The sequence below is a fragment of the Pipistrellus kuhlii genome, unplaced genomic scaffold (assembly GCF_014108245.1).
Source record: "Pipistrellus kuhlii isolate mPipKuh1 unplaced genomic scaffold, mPipKuh1.p scaffold_m20_p_32, whole genome shotgun sequence".
Taxonomy (NCBI): Eukaryota; Metazoa; Chordata; class Mammalia; order Chiroptera; family Vespertilionidae; genus Pipistrellus; species Pipistrellus kuhlii.
Window position 1 is genome coordinate 2,591,250 of NW_023425532.1, and position 15,112 is coordinate 2,606,361.

At 38.5% G+C, this 15,112-nt stretch overlaps 2 long non-coding RNA genes across 3 annotated transcripts; both read left to right on the forward strand.

The window, feature by feature from the left end:
* Positions 1-4,969: 4,969 nt before the first annotated feature.
* LOC123651064 lies at positions 4,970-8,811 on the forward strand. Of its 2 annotated transcripts, XR_006739534.1 has the most exons (3): positions 4,970-5,965; positions 6,103-6,266; positions 7,382-8,811. It is a non-coding gene; the product is annotated as an uncharacterized LOC123651064 (long non-coding RNA). The 2 variants fall into 2 exon arrangements; XR_006739533.1 differs by lacking the exon at positions 7,382-8,811 and having other exon boundaries at positions 6,103-7,064.
* Positions 8,812-10,116: 1,305 nt separating this feature from the next.
* LOC123651065 lies at positions 10,117-11,307 on the forward strand. The gene is made up of 2 exons (XR_006739535.1): positions 10,117-10,255; positions 10,384-11,307. It is a non-coding gene; the product is annotated as an uncharacterized LOC123651065 (long non-coding RNA).
* Positions 11,308-15,112: the final 3,805 nt, after the last annotated feature.

A 15,112-nucleotide genomic window follows, 5' to 3' on the forward strand; every position in this document is an offset into this window, starting at 1 on the left:
TAAATTGTAATTTTATCATTCATAGTTATTAATTTACATTACATCTTTAAGATAATAAATGTTACTTTTCCGTATGCATTCAACCAGGAGAAAGGTTTTGTCAGGTGCTTGGGTTATAGTTTCTTGATTTTCTACCGAATGTCTTTCTCCAGCATTAAGTAATAGAGAGCTAGCATTATTGGGACTAATTATCCAGACGTTAGTTTTGACTTTGGTTTATTATAATTAGCTTGTAAATAAAATTATCAGACATCTGCAGATTTTGGTTTTCAACCTTTTCTCTTGAAATAATTACAGGCACAAAAGAAGTTACAAAAATAGTGTGGAGAGAGTTAAAGGATCCATCACCCATCTTTCTCCCATGGTGACAACTCTCATAACTATAATTCAGCTGCAGTTTATAATAGATCAAATTATACTTAGCATCAATTAATTATACCTCAGAATGTAATCACCCTACCCCAACCCATATTTGGTATATGGGAGGAAAAAAAAATCTATGCAAAGTACACTCAGGGACTATTCAGAGGACTTAAACTCTAAGAATTGATAAGACCTATTTTTCAGTATCTTCTCCCACAATTACTATTTAGAACATTTTTAAAAAGAGGATGAACTAAAATATGTATTGCAATTTTCTGAATACCTCTAGTCTCTTGCAATAGACACAGAAGAGGGCGTGACAAAGTTGGGTTTGGCAATATTATTTCTACTACAAAAGTAGTAGAGATTCTAAATAGGGATCATAGCGACTTGAAAGGTAGAAGGTTAAATACAAGGTAATGCCATTAACTTGGCTGAGGTTGCAGGACAAGGAACTTGTGAGCTCAGGGTAGAGAAATCCAAGTCACTTACTCTGAAAACAGATCTGGCTCATTTTATGTGAACTCAGTTGATATATCAGTATTGATATATCTGTAGATTATGTAAATATATCTTGACTAAAATATCAACATATTAATGGTTTGTATGCAGATTTGGAAATAGATACAAATTGTCATCCCTACAAAGCTTGTCATTACAGATTAAAATTTCCAATTGTGGGACACATGGACATGGAAAATTAAAAGCTTTTGCTTATTCAGAGTGCTCTTGAAATAATATATTTGGAGACCCCTCTAAAGATTGTTACAGCACACACAGACACACATACACATACACACACACACACACACACACACACACACACACACACACGTAAAACATCATCCCAAAAATAGAATTTTGGGAAACCTAACTGTGTAAGACACTATTGTCCTTGAGCTCCTGTGTGTGGAATATTCTGTAAGGGCACTAATGCATCGGTAGCATTTGTCTGTCTACAGAATGTCCATACCCATGTTTAAAAGGAAAAATCACCATGGATAGATAACAAAAGGGACTGTGCATTTCAGCCTGTTGGTATAGTAAAAAATAAAATGTACATGTGTAACTAGAGCTCAAAATATGCCCTCTTGACTTCCTAATGCACAGACTTGCCTGGGAGTAGAAAATATTTGGTCAATCTAGCCTTTCTCTTCAGAAAGCCAGTTTCTTCCCCATGGTAATATTTATAGTTCACAAATTACTAAATGGGCTGGGTTAAAAAATATGGCAGAAAAGGAAGTGTCTTCATGTCAGTTGGTTAGATATGTACCCTGTCTATAAACAACAGCCATGTCCTTACTCTCTACTTAAGTTCCAAAATCATGATTTTAGTTTTGATCCATCTCTTTCTCAGTATTGCTCCTAATAAATTCTTAAATTAATGAGGATTCACTTATTTCCGTATGAAGCAGCTCAAGTTTTGTATGACAACTTGACTCTCACTGAACACTATTAGGAAAGGAATGCCCACTTTCCCCTGAAGGTTTGTTGTATGCCTCCCTTCTGGTAGAATGCCTTTGAGAGATTCAACTCTTTTCTGAGCAATTGTTTTCAGAATCTCGGTCTTTTGTTTCCAGAGCTCATGGCTAGATAGTTTGTAACCTGGTCTCTACCCCACATGCGTTGTTTTCACACTTCTCTCCAAAGGCCAAAGATTATCTCCCAGAAGCTCCAAAATGATTCCTGTTTCTGAAATTTATGTGTAAAAGGAAATTTTGAAAGGAAAGAGGGTGAGACTCAAGTTCAAACTTAAGAATTCTTGTAAAGGATTATATTGATGAACAAAAGCTCTCTGGCATTTTTGGCAGACATGTCAGAAAAGGCAGTGATTGTAATTAATTTTTAGTAAGTGCCGCATATTTGATAATTGCTCTGATTCATGCTATTCTATTCCTCTTCCTTCACCCACAGCAAAACAAGCTTAATTTGATTCATGCCCTTAGGAAGAAAAAAAAAACCCTAAGATTACTCACATGGCTATGATTCAGCTCTTGGCTCCCACCACCTCCTCTTCCTCCCACCCTGCCCACTCCCATATTCACTCCCACCCAGTTGCCATAAACACACACACACACACACACACACACACACACACACACACAAACTGAGTCAGTTCGTTCTTTAAAATGGGTGGGGAAAGAGGACAACTAATAAAACTTTTCTGAGGGCATTATACTCCTTAGATCTGAAATCATTTCAGGAGGACCGGTAAAGTGGCTGCTTATATAATATGAAAAGGCTGACACAGAGGCAAGGTCTCATAAAAGAAATGTTCACATTGTCTTATATAAGTAGACATTGTGTGTGTGTGTGTGTGTGTAGAGGCATACATATGGCTGCATAGTTACGTTTCTATGAATATTTTCTAATATTGGGAATCTCACATACACTGTATATAAAACTAGTCATCCGGTCTCAAAGTGGGATACCTGTTTTAATAAAACACTGAATCTAGCAGCTATCCAAGTGTGTTTGATCACTGTCAAACATACATGATCCATCACGTGTCAGTGCTCAGGAGTTGGAGGATTGGTTTTGAGGGAGACAGCTGACCCTTAGTGAGCCCATGGTGGTGGCAGACATTGAGGCACTGGCTTCTGTTCCTTCCTTGTATTTTCTCATTCCCATTCTCCAGATAAAACAAAAGCCTTATGAAATAAAATGATTTTTCCAAGTCCCTCCCAGAGCCAGGATTGGAACCCAGGCTGTCTGTCTACATCGCTACCTCTATGTCTGTTTTATGAGAACTTGACACAGTTGGATCATTTGCAGATTGCCTGCGGACCGGAGTGGCGACTGGGAGAAAGCTTTATGTTGGGGTGCATTCCAGTTAAACCCTAAAGGGAATATTTTGGTAAAATGAATAGTCAACTCCCAGTTTAGCTGTCTTTCACTGTCTTGGGGTATATACCGTATTTTTCGGACCATAAGACGCTCCGGACCATAAGACGCACCAGTTTTTAGAGAAGGGAAATGAAGAAAAAAAGATTCTGAAACAAATAGTGTCCTAAAATATTTTATGTGCATTAAAACCCAACATCAGAGTCATAAACACATGTAATCAACCCTGTAAAGTAAACAGCAGCATTTAGAACCATTTTAGAGCCGGGCAAGCACACAGAGACCACACAGAGCCGGGCAAGTAAAAAAACTTTAAAAAGTATATGTGTAGGCTATATTTGGACCATAAGACGCAGGGACTTTTCCCCCCCACTTCTGGGGGAAAAAAAGTGCGTCTTATGGTCCGAAAAATACGGTACCTTTTTTCTGCCCTCTTCTGCCAATTTGAAAATTAGATATTTGAGCATTTTTCTATGTTATAGAACATGCTTTCTGTGTTATAACAAAATTAATTATACATTAAGGTATCACCCAAGCAGTTGCTGACTTTGCTCAAGGTCAAAGGAAGTGTGCTGAAAAGAGATAACTGTAGTCCAACTGCTCAAATCGAGCCGCCCAGATTTCTGGTGTGGGGACTTGGACTTCTTATTACTGTATTCTTCCTGTCTGTGTGATACCTGGGGACCATTTATTCCACGGAATGCCACCCCATCTTGGTAGTCAACTTGTTACTGAAGAGGGAGACTTTTAGGCATGTCAACTTACTGAATTTGAACCTTCACAGATGACATGTTGATGATTTTCAGGTTTTCATTTTGCTGCTTTTAGGCAAGTTGGAATTACAAGGACTATACAGGTGTGTGTGTGTGTGTGTGTGTGTGTGTGTGTGTGTGAGAGAGAGAGAGAGAGAGAGAGAGAGAGAGAGAGAGAGAGAGAGAGAGAGAGAGATGTGGTTGTATTTCATGTGTGCTAGCGTGTGAGTAGCTCCATTTAGAATGTGAATTGCAGTAAATGCAAAAGTGAAAGCTGCAACATGGATGTCATGCTCTCAACCACTTCCTGAAGAACCTGCCACATGAGCCCCAGACTGAGAGACTTACTGGGGCCCTCAGGACAGGAAGAGGCCTCCCTGCTAAGAGTCTCCAGTAGACCTACAGGTCTACGATCTGTTACTTCTGTCGGGCAAACTCAAATGTTTGGTTGTCTCAGCTGTAAAGTTTTCAACCAATAATTCTGAAGCTTTAAATATTTGGGAATAGGACCCCAAACTTGCTATACTTTAAAAGTAATCCCTGTCACTTCCTCGTTGACAGGATCCAGTTCTTTGAAACCGTTGAGAAAGTGCATTCTGATCCTAAAATGTCCAAGTTATAAAAGAAAAAATGCGAGCCTGTCAGATTAACTGCAACCACCAGTCTAATAAAACTGAGTCACATCCAAACGGTCTGCACTTCCACTCCCCTCCCATTCTGGGGAAAATGTGTCCGGGGGAGGCAGTCTGAGTCACCACCTGGTTTGTTTGACATACACTTCCTTCCATAAATTGGGGATGGCAAGCAGCGCAGCGTGCTGGGCTTGTCTCGGGGAAGGAGCTGTCGCAGCCTTACACAACCAAACAGGGCCTTTACCTAAAGGATGGAGCCGAGCCCGCATTTTGCCTTCAGATGTGGGGGGTAGGAAGAAATGACCAACCCTAACAGAGAGCATTTGTAAGTACCATATGGGGTGGGGTGAGGCTGGGGCGGGGAGAACTTGTGTCAATGAAATGGTAGGAGTGCTCACAATTGAATTTTTCCTAGGATATAAAAAATACATAAGAAATAAATTAATGGTGTTAAGATAAAAATAAAGAAGGGGGACTCAGTTCCTTCACAAGAATGAACTGGATGTGAACAGTCTACAATGATGACATGGCAAAGGACGGGTGTGAGAAGCATATGATTTGGTGGTTACCATACACATGTGTCTTGACAGTTGTTTAATTTTCCCTGATTGACCCAACCATTGTGAGAGACGTATTTCATTTCTGAAACGCTTTCATGGCAAGCTGAATCTCCTTTGGGGGGGGGGGGGGCGGTTGGGAGGATGAGGAGAGAAGAGGTTCGCGTGTGTCACACATTTTTCTGACAGTGGCTTCGCAGAGGCTTCCTGGAGCTTGTTAAAATAATTCAGGATGTACAATTGTCGCAGAGACGGTAGAGGAAGGGTGAGGAGGACTGGGGTTATAGCTGAAGTGGCTTTGTAAACAGCCTCCGCTTTGGATTGTTTTTTTTAACATGTGCCAGGCATTCCTCTGACTTCCATCCTGACTTGGTTGTGGCTATCTGTCTGTCTGTGAGTCTTGGGTGTTGCCTGTTTGAAAGCCGGAGTTGTCTCAGCCTGGGCGTTTTCTGTTTCGGCTTATGGCTCTTTTCCCCTCTCTCTTTTCCTGAATGAGTGTCCTTTGTGTAACCCCAGTAATTCAGAAATCCTGCAGTCGGAGGGACTGCCCTGTCACGTGACTTGGGTACTAGGTGCTGCCTGTGATTGGTCAGCAGCTAATTGGCGGGTCCCTATAAGAGGTCCCACTTCTGGAGTCAGACCACTCTCCTGCCCGGGCTGCTACTCAGTGGGGGCCAGAGGGTGGAGAGGGCCCGGTTGCCAGTGAGTCAGCCACATGTGACAGATGACCAAGGGACTGCTCCTTGGAGTCGGTGCATCCGTGGAAGACACCCAATGGGTTGTGACTGGCTTGATCAAACTCTGGCTTCCTGAACTGGTAACTGTCACTTTAATATAGCTTACTGATTAAACTCAGAAAAATGCAACTAAAAATCTTTGCCAGGAACTTGTGTGGACTTACTCCTTGTCTCTCCCCCCCCCCCCCCCACTTGTTCTTATTCGTTTTTGTCACAGGAATGAAATGCAGATAACCGTTTAGAAAGCTTTTGTAGGAAAGCACCTCGTGTGATCTGGAACAAAGACATTATATAATCAGATTTCTCATGCTGTGAAGAGGGAGTTTGAGCGAACAGAAGCAGCATTCTGTCACCAGGAAATACTGCTTGATCCAGAATTGGGTAAGTTGAAAAATGGCATTGCTCCCTAATAGATATCATATGGGATGTGTGGGAATTGTGAAATGGTTCATAGATCCCTAACAACCGCGTTGGACCACAGAACCCATAAACAGAGTGAGGAATTCCAAAAAAATAGCAGCCCAAGAATATAGCATGAAGGCTGAGAAGCAGCCAGGTATTGAACAAAGATTAATTGAGCATTGCCAGTTTAGGCAACTATCGATATATGTAATACAACTAGTTTGGCTTTACCCCATTTTTACCTTTTCCTTTTTAATGGGGGAAATCAAAATGGGTTACTTGGTAACACTGTGACATCAACTTGCCATGGGTGTTTATTTCCATTTAGTATGGATAGTATGTATGATTTTTGGAAGAATGCTTTTATAATTAGTCAACTTGCTCTCCTTTTTTCAACCCTCTACCTAAGGATGTCAAGTATTTAGTTAGAACTCCACAAAATGAAAGTTTAAGTAATGCATTTCTTACTGATTATGAAAGGCAGATGAAGATGATAATAGATTTTTTTACATTTGTATCATGAATTTTAAGATTGTTCTACTTGATTACATTAATATAGCAAAAGAGTAGTTTTTTCCATATGGTCCATTACACTTTGAAAGGTTCTGATTAGCAATTCTTACTGGTGTGCCTGTCTGTCTGTCTTTCTCTCAAACTTTTAAATTGTTTTCTGATCTTGAATCTGAACTTCCTTTGTGTTTAAGTTGTCCATAAAAATACAATAAAGCTTTGAATACCTATGTTCTCTACAAGTAGGTTCTTGTTCATGAACTCTAAAGAAACAAGTTCATATTAGGCATGAATATCTGATTTCTTTTCTTGGTTTTTTCAGAATTATTTTGCTGGAAAAGTTGAATAGAATAAGAAAATCATATTAGAACGGTGGGTGACTACCTGATTTTTAATGGTTAATAGAAGCAGTCATGTGATACATATTTATAGAATCACATAGGAATTGTTCTTTAACTGTTAGCAACTGTCTAGGTAACTTTGGTGATCTCCCTATATCAATGTGAATTCATAGACTTAAAGCTGTTATCAGAGTTGTGCATTTTGGGTTATATAGGATATAATACTATTTATTTTGTTTTCAGTATCTTAAGCCAAATTGAAGGTTGAATCTGCATTTCTGACTCGGTTCCCATTCTGTTGCTTTCAAAATCTTAAAATTCATAACTCGAAATGGAAAATGTACAATAAAATGCAGGCTAGCAATGCTGCAGTTCTCTCTGGCACTGGAGTGGGGTGAGGGTAGAGGAGAAGGAAATGAATCCATGGGGATGTGTTAATTGGTATTTTTTCTCTTGTAATTAGATAATGTTGAAGATTATTATTCTCAAGCAGCTTTCAAAGACATTGACAAAAAGCAAGATAAGCATGGCCTTTAGGGGCACTTCCTCTAATAAGTCAGATCGCTGATGCAAGTGTGAATATTACAATTATTTGACTTAATTAAGGTGTGGCTGAAGATGTGAAAAAAGACTACTCAATCCCTTGAATCACATGAATTTATAGGTTTTAGATAGAGTCTTGAAGACAGAAAAATGGTGATGAAGAATTAAGATATTGACAGGTAATTTACATCCCACTCACTGCTAGTTGTATTCAGTGATTCACAAGTATTTTCAGCTCTGTCTTTCATGTAATTACTTGGGCAAAATAAGATGATTTAACAATCTAGCTAAAAAAAACTACCATTTTAATGGGAAAAAATCCCCTATATAATTTGTAGATTTGACTCATCCATTTAGAATCTATTGTCATGAATGGGAAAAAAAAAATGAAGAGGACTGAAACAGTAAATGCTGGAAAGTATTTTCCAGAATAATTCTTTTAGATCTTCATGTTTTCAGCTCTGTTTGCTGTGTTGTTATTTACAAAATATGTATGAAAAATAAATAACACGGCCTTGTCCTGAATTCTCCACTGGTGTTATTGAAAGTATTAATATTTTATGTACTCTGTAAACAGTGTGCATGCGTCCTTGTCTTTATGGGTATGTAAAGATACAAACCAAAAAGAATCTGGTCAAGTGACAGACCTCAAAATATTTTCTCCCAAATTGTCTTTGGTATTTTTATAGTCAAAAATAGAAACATTTTCCTTTTGGGCTTGTTTCTTACCTTTCTGATGTGTTATACCTTTTTGCCCAACTTTTTAAGGTATGCATATATATGTGTTTAGATACTTGATTGGAAGGGGGAGCTTTAATTGCCAGCAAAACAAGTGGTGTTTGTTAGAACCTAGAAAAGCCTCATGGTGTTGTTCCTTTGACAACTGAGGGGCTGGGTGTTGAAACGTAGCTTGAAGTTCTCAGTTTGGAAATGTCATTCAGACCTCCCACCACAGTCTTACTGAGTGAGTAGGAGGATAATGAGAAGGGGGGAAACCACGAAGCACTTTAAGTATCTCCATTCTTTTCATGTCTTCCTGACTTGGCTTTGTGTATGGATCACCATGGGGGTGGTAAGCCCTAGATCTTGAACAAAGCAATACTTCAGTATAAAATAAATGGAAAAGGATCCAAAAAGTTGGGGAAGATAAATAACAAACAAGGGTAATAGGTAGGAGAAGTTGGCTTCCATGGGTTTGTGTAAGTCTTTTATCCAGCGCGGACCAGAGTGAGAACATGGTGAATGAATTATTGTATATCTCTTCAAGAGCTGCAAATATTTCCTTAAAATGCAATGTGGAGCCGAAACTGGTTTGGCTCAGTGGTAGAGCGTCGGTCTGCGGAATGAAAGGTCCCAGGTTCGATTCAGGTCAAGGGCATGTACATTGGTTGCGGGCACATCCCCGGTAGGGGGTGTGCAAGAGGCAGCTGGTCGATGTGTCTCTCTCATGATGTTTCAAGCTCTCTATCTCTCTTTCCCTTCCTCTCTGTGAAAAATCAATAAAAAAATTTTTTTTTTAAATGCAATGTGGAGAAAACGCCTTAGGAAGCAGGATAGTTTACCACTTCAGCTTAATGCTTATTTCTCTCCCCTAGGCTGATTACAGAGGACACTGTATTCTTTTAAGGTACATGCTTTTAATTACTTCTCATCTAATAACTTGTCTTTTTTTTCCTATGGGAAAGATAAAGTGTGCTATTAAAAAGTGGTAAACTTAGGTATTTCACCCTGTGTTCAAAAATTACTTAAAAAAAACCCTTAAAGATTGTTAGAGACCAGTTGTTGGTGGAAATGATTTGGTTGACTGAGAATCTTAAGGCATATTGTTTTTTTGGGGGGTGGGGTGGGGCAAAGGTTGTTTAGACTAATTTTGGGGATCAATTAGTTATGCAGCGTGGATTTTCCATGCCTAAAGGACTTCCTTACTTTCTACTCTTAAATGGTTTTGACTATTTATTTGGTCATTAGCATATCCAGAAGTCAGAAAGGAAAAATAGATCTCAGTGGGTTTTACCCCTTACTTAATATATAGGTCTACCATCTCTATTGAATTCCAAAAAACTCTGAAAACCAAGATTTTCATGTCAAAAACTTGCTAGCAGATCATAACCTGAACTGATGTGAAGCTATTTGTTGTCTTTGTCCCACTTCATAGGAATATTAGTATGTTTTATTGTAGCAATATTAATATGTTTGACTTTTCTGGAATTTTATATTGATGGAATAGTTACCTATTAAATTAATAAAATGTCAGATAAGGATTTGTGGACTTCTAATTACTGATATGCATGGAGCTTATATTATGTGCCAGGCACAACTTTAAATGAGTCACTGGCATCTATAATGCCTGGCACATAGTAGGTACTCAGTAGATGTGTTTTGGTACCTATGTTAACTCATTTAATCCTCACAGAAACTGTATATGGCCATTATAATGATCTCCATTTTACATGGGAAACTGATGCACAGAGAGGTGAAGCAACTTGCCCAAAGTAACACAGCCAGGAAGTTGTAGGGCCAGGGTTTGGAAGCCAGTAGTCTAACTGCAGTCTACTCTTACTGAGTCCACTTCAGGTATGAGAGAGGCCTGGAGACATGGCGCCGAGTCTAAAAGATGTTTCAACTCTTTTCTTTATTCCTGGCCACTCTGTGCCTGGTGCCATTAGAAGCAGATGGCTTTACCACCATGGTATTACCTGAAGGCTCTCCTAGGTGGGAGTGTGTGAGTTCCTGGGGTCTCGAGGCTCCTAATCTCTTCACAAGTTTCCTAACATTGATCTCTATCAACAGTCTGACTTCTTCAGTTGGAAAAATTAAGACACAAAAATAACTCTTTCCTTGGTCCCAAGGAACGGATCTTGAATAGTGGAAAAAGTTGTTGAGTAGACATTCTCTGGGTCCTTCACTCCAGCAGGAGGTCTGGGCTGTGAGGAGAGAGGGCATGGGGGACCTGGGAGGGATGAGCTCCATGGTATGGGAGCCGCACTAGGACAAAGCAAGGGCTCCCAGAGAGGAATCAGCAACAGCCTTCGTGACTCTGAAAGGATACTTTTAACAGTACTTCAGGAAAGTATAGAAGATGTCTTTCCAATCATGTAATTTTCTAGGTATAAAAAATTCATCCCATGCTAATAGCAACTGCCCCATTCTAACCATTTTCCAAATTCCCTATCCTTCTAACCTGCTTAATTTCCTTGTTAGCATTTATCTCTGACATATTGTATGCTTTACTTATTTATTCATTTGGTATTTTAGTCAAACCCCAGCGGTAATGTTACCTTTGAACAAATTTAAAGTTTCAAATTTGTTTCTCTTTGATCTCCATCTTCAAACTAATTTTCTCCTGTCAATCTTAGACTGCTATAAATAATGAAGGTTTTTTGCTTATTGGATTATTCTCATTATTAGTTGTCATTTTTATATTCAAAGTCATGGAAATTTCTTTTTCTTAAACTGTTTTGATTGTGCAATCAGATTTTGGAGGACTGCAATCACTGAGTATTTTTAAATTCAATAAGATTGTAATTAATTGCAAAGGTGAACATGCATAGTAAAATATTTTTATATTTTGTGAACTACCTTCAGCTTAGATAGGGAGGTGTGAAACTATACATAACATTTAATCCCCCTTCAAAATTAAAACTATCTCATGTGCTATCCTTTTCCTTGGAAAAATTAAAAATATCGATAAAAATGTTCTATATGTTATGTTAAAAATTGTAAAGGAATTAATCTTGGACATTTCCTGGCTCAAGTTCTTTAATTCTCAACTGCAGTCTATTGTCTTTTAATCCTATGTTTATTCTAGTTTATGCATTGTGAAGTATTAAAGATAATTTAAAAATACATATATTATTTACTAAAAATATCGTAGTCATGTAAATACACCATTAGATCATTTATACACTTAATTAATTTTCTTTTAAATCCTTAAAGGAACAGATGAGATGCATGTAAACGTTAAATATGCTTTTGTAAGTCCACATAATAATTGAGATATTTTTGTTTTCTTAGCTATATTTTATTAACACAATAGTTTCCAGCTGCTTTCTTTTAAAGGTTAATCTAACAAAGTAATAATTTGCTGAAAAATGAAATGTAGCTGGTTACTTTACGGTAGAAGATGGAGCCATTGATTATGAGAAGCTAGCAAAGGTTTTCTTGTAGAGGATCTTCCTTTCTGCCTGGAAGAGTTTTATCTCCTGAAGCAGACTCTCCAGAAAGCCCATTGTTGGCTGTGGTATTGGGAGAAAGCTTACTCTCTCCCTTTCTGAAAGCAGAGGGATAAAGACGCTTAAAATGAAAACCCATTGATTTCTCTCAATTAGGCTTTGAGGGGCATATATATAATGTGTGACCAGGGTTCTTAAAAATGAGAAAAACTATGAATTTGGACAGGTCCAGCAACATTTTGCAGGGTCCTTCCAAAGTTCTGGCTACCTGAAGAAATTCTCCAGACCTCCAGCCATTTTGCAGTGAGTGTCAAATATAGGATAGTGGTTGCCATGACTTCAAGGAGGTGCCTGCTCCCAGTATCCATCACAATGTTTTCTCCTTAAGGGGCCCAGGCTTTGGAAACAAGTAGACTTGTGTGCTGAGCTGACTTTGCTCCTTGCTAGCTGAGTAAGCTACTCCATTTTGTGGTCCCTGGAGTAATGGTGCTTACTTGAGTTCCCTTCTCAAATCCTTTTAGGATCAGACTTCAGTTTAATCTTAAACCCTATGGATCCATATGTATTTTTTTCATATCAGGTTAAGTAAAACAGTGATGACAATGGCAGCTGCCATTTGTTGCATACTTAACCATGTTCTAGATAAGGCACTATAGTATTAGCTCTACTTGCATTCAACTGCTCAATCTTCTTGACAACCCATCGGTTCAATTATTATACCCATTTCATAGATGAAGACATCGTGGCATAGTAAGGTAAAAGAATATGTTTGTGACTGATAAGTTGTGGAGCCAGGCTTTAAATCCAAATAGGCAGTTGCCAGTATAAATGGAAAGTACTTCTTTCTGGCAGAAAAGGAGAATAAAAGTTGACTGAACCCGAAAGTTTCAGAAACGGTCTTCTCATTTTTCATTTGCAAAGTGTCACATCTGCCAGACCTGGCCCTCTCAGTATTGAAATACAAAGTTGACTTTTTCTGTTTCTTATTTTACAAAGCAACAGGAACAGTTTGAGTCATTTGTGTTTTATGAGTTTTAATTAGGCCACCGAAGTCCATGAGGGGAATTCCTTGTTTTCAGTTGATCTCATGCACTAACAAATTTACTCATGTAACTTCCCCTATTTTTTTCTCTCTAATGTTTTCACTTGAAAAGTGGGGGTGAAAGGGAGAGGTTATGTGAGCATTTGAGTCCTAGGGATGTACTTTCAGCAACCTCTCTAGAGATTCATTCTTCTATCTGGTGTAGAATTAATCCATAGAAAAGTAAAATGAGGAACAATCTATAATGACTAATATTTTTCTCCTTTGTCACCATCTAGTTTTAGGGGATATCTAAAGGGGTAAGACTTCTAAGTAAATAAGAAGTCATCTATTTGCATAAAACCTTGTGCTTGGATAAGGAGTTAAATTTTCAGAATATGAGAAAGGGAATTCACATTGAGAATTTCCTCCTATCAGATGTAGGCTGAGAATTTGGGAGGGTAAGAGCAGTCTACCCTAACCCATGGGTTCAGAGTGCTTAGAAATCTTTTCAAAAATCTCCTGGCCTTGGACTGAGCCTGTCTGTAGGAGGATATACTAACCATTTTATTTGTTAAGTTGTTCATTCATTCATCCACTATCTCCCATACCTCATTCAGCATCTACCTGCAGATGGATGAAAGAAGGATAGGGTTAAGGTCCATTAAAGGAAGGAAGAGGAATAACTACAAATTCACTTTCTTCCTTGCACCTCAATGACTACGTCTTTTATTTGATTCTTTGTCATTTTTTAGACAAGGCACATTTTACCTAATGACATTCATAAAAGTTTTTAAGTTAATCTTCCTTTGGCAGCCAGCTTCCTTTTTTTTAATAAGGGAAAGAAAAGGCTTATGACAGGAAAATAATGCAGAGACATTGTTGTTGTTTTTTATTTCCTTTCTTTAATGGAGGTAGAAGAAAGATTCATAGGAGAGAATGTGTTAATAAATAATGTCTAAGAATTCCCCTGAGCTTTCAACTCATTTCCCTGTTTAAAGAACATTAAGAGAGAACAAAGGCCTCCACAACGATGTCCTGAAAGATGATTTTTAAATAGAATTTAAACCAATTTGGAGGTACAAAGTCCTGCTCTGCCCTCAATTAAATTTATTATAAGGTTGTTTTTTTTAAGTATCACTAAGTAAAAAATGTGTAAAATGAGGGATCTCCTCTCTTCTGGGGAGGTAAAGACAGGGAGGAGGGTTTATGCTACTAACACTTCAAAAAGTGTTACTTGTCACCATGCTGTAGTTAGGGATACTCTCCCTTAAGACAGAGTCTTTACTTGTGATTTAGTAATGATTTAAACATGTGACTCTTTTCCCATACGTTTTAGAAAACACACAACTACCCTGTTTCCCTGAAAATAAGACAGTGTCTTATATTAATTTTTCTCCCAAAGTTGCGCTAGGTCTTATTTTCAGAGGATGTCTTATTTTCGGGGAAACACGGTAGTCATCAAGTTCTTTGTAATAGCACAAATTTGGTCTGTGTGTTTTCTGATACCAGTTTGATCACGCCACAATGCTTTATATCATATGAAGTGTTAAGTCTATGTCGTAGACTTAGTACAATAAGTACTCTTTCAGACAAGTTAAGTTAGTAAAGACAGTAAATCCTATCTTTTTCTCCATCCTGTTTGATAGTCATACTCTAAAAGACCCTTATCTTCTGCCTATGGATAGTAGAGAGAGTATAAAGGTGATCCTTCTTAACTCATCCCTGCACAATTTCTCTTAATGTTGGGAAAATGACCATCTGGCCTTTGAAGTACGGGGTATTAGCAAAAATTGTTCCAGGTTCTATATAAACCTCATAAGCTTATAACAGAACAATTGGCAAAGATACCATATGGGAAGTAGTCATTTTACAAAAAGATATTTATTACATACCTATTACATGCCAGACTGTGTTCTCTGTCCTGGAATATAGCAGGGAACAGGTCTCTGCTCACATGGAGGGGGGAGGCTGACAGTGATTGAGCAAATAAATACATGGCAGGAGCTAGTACATGCTATGGATTAAAATACAACTGTGTCAGACAGAGAGGGAGTGCCCTGGGGACAGGGGAAGAACTACCTTATCTAGGGCTGACAGGGAAAGCTTTTCTAATGTTGACGCAGAGAATTATCCATGGGAAATGAGGAGCCAACCAGAAGGGTGTCTGGAGGAAGAGGATTCCAGGCGGAGAAGACAGTCACTGCAGTGGAGGGAGGAGCAAGTTGGGCAGGTTTA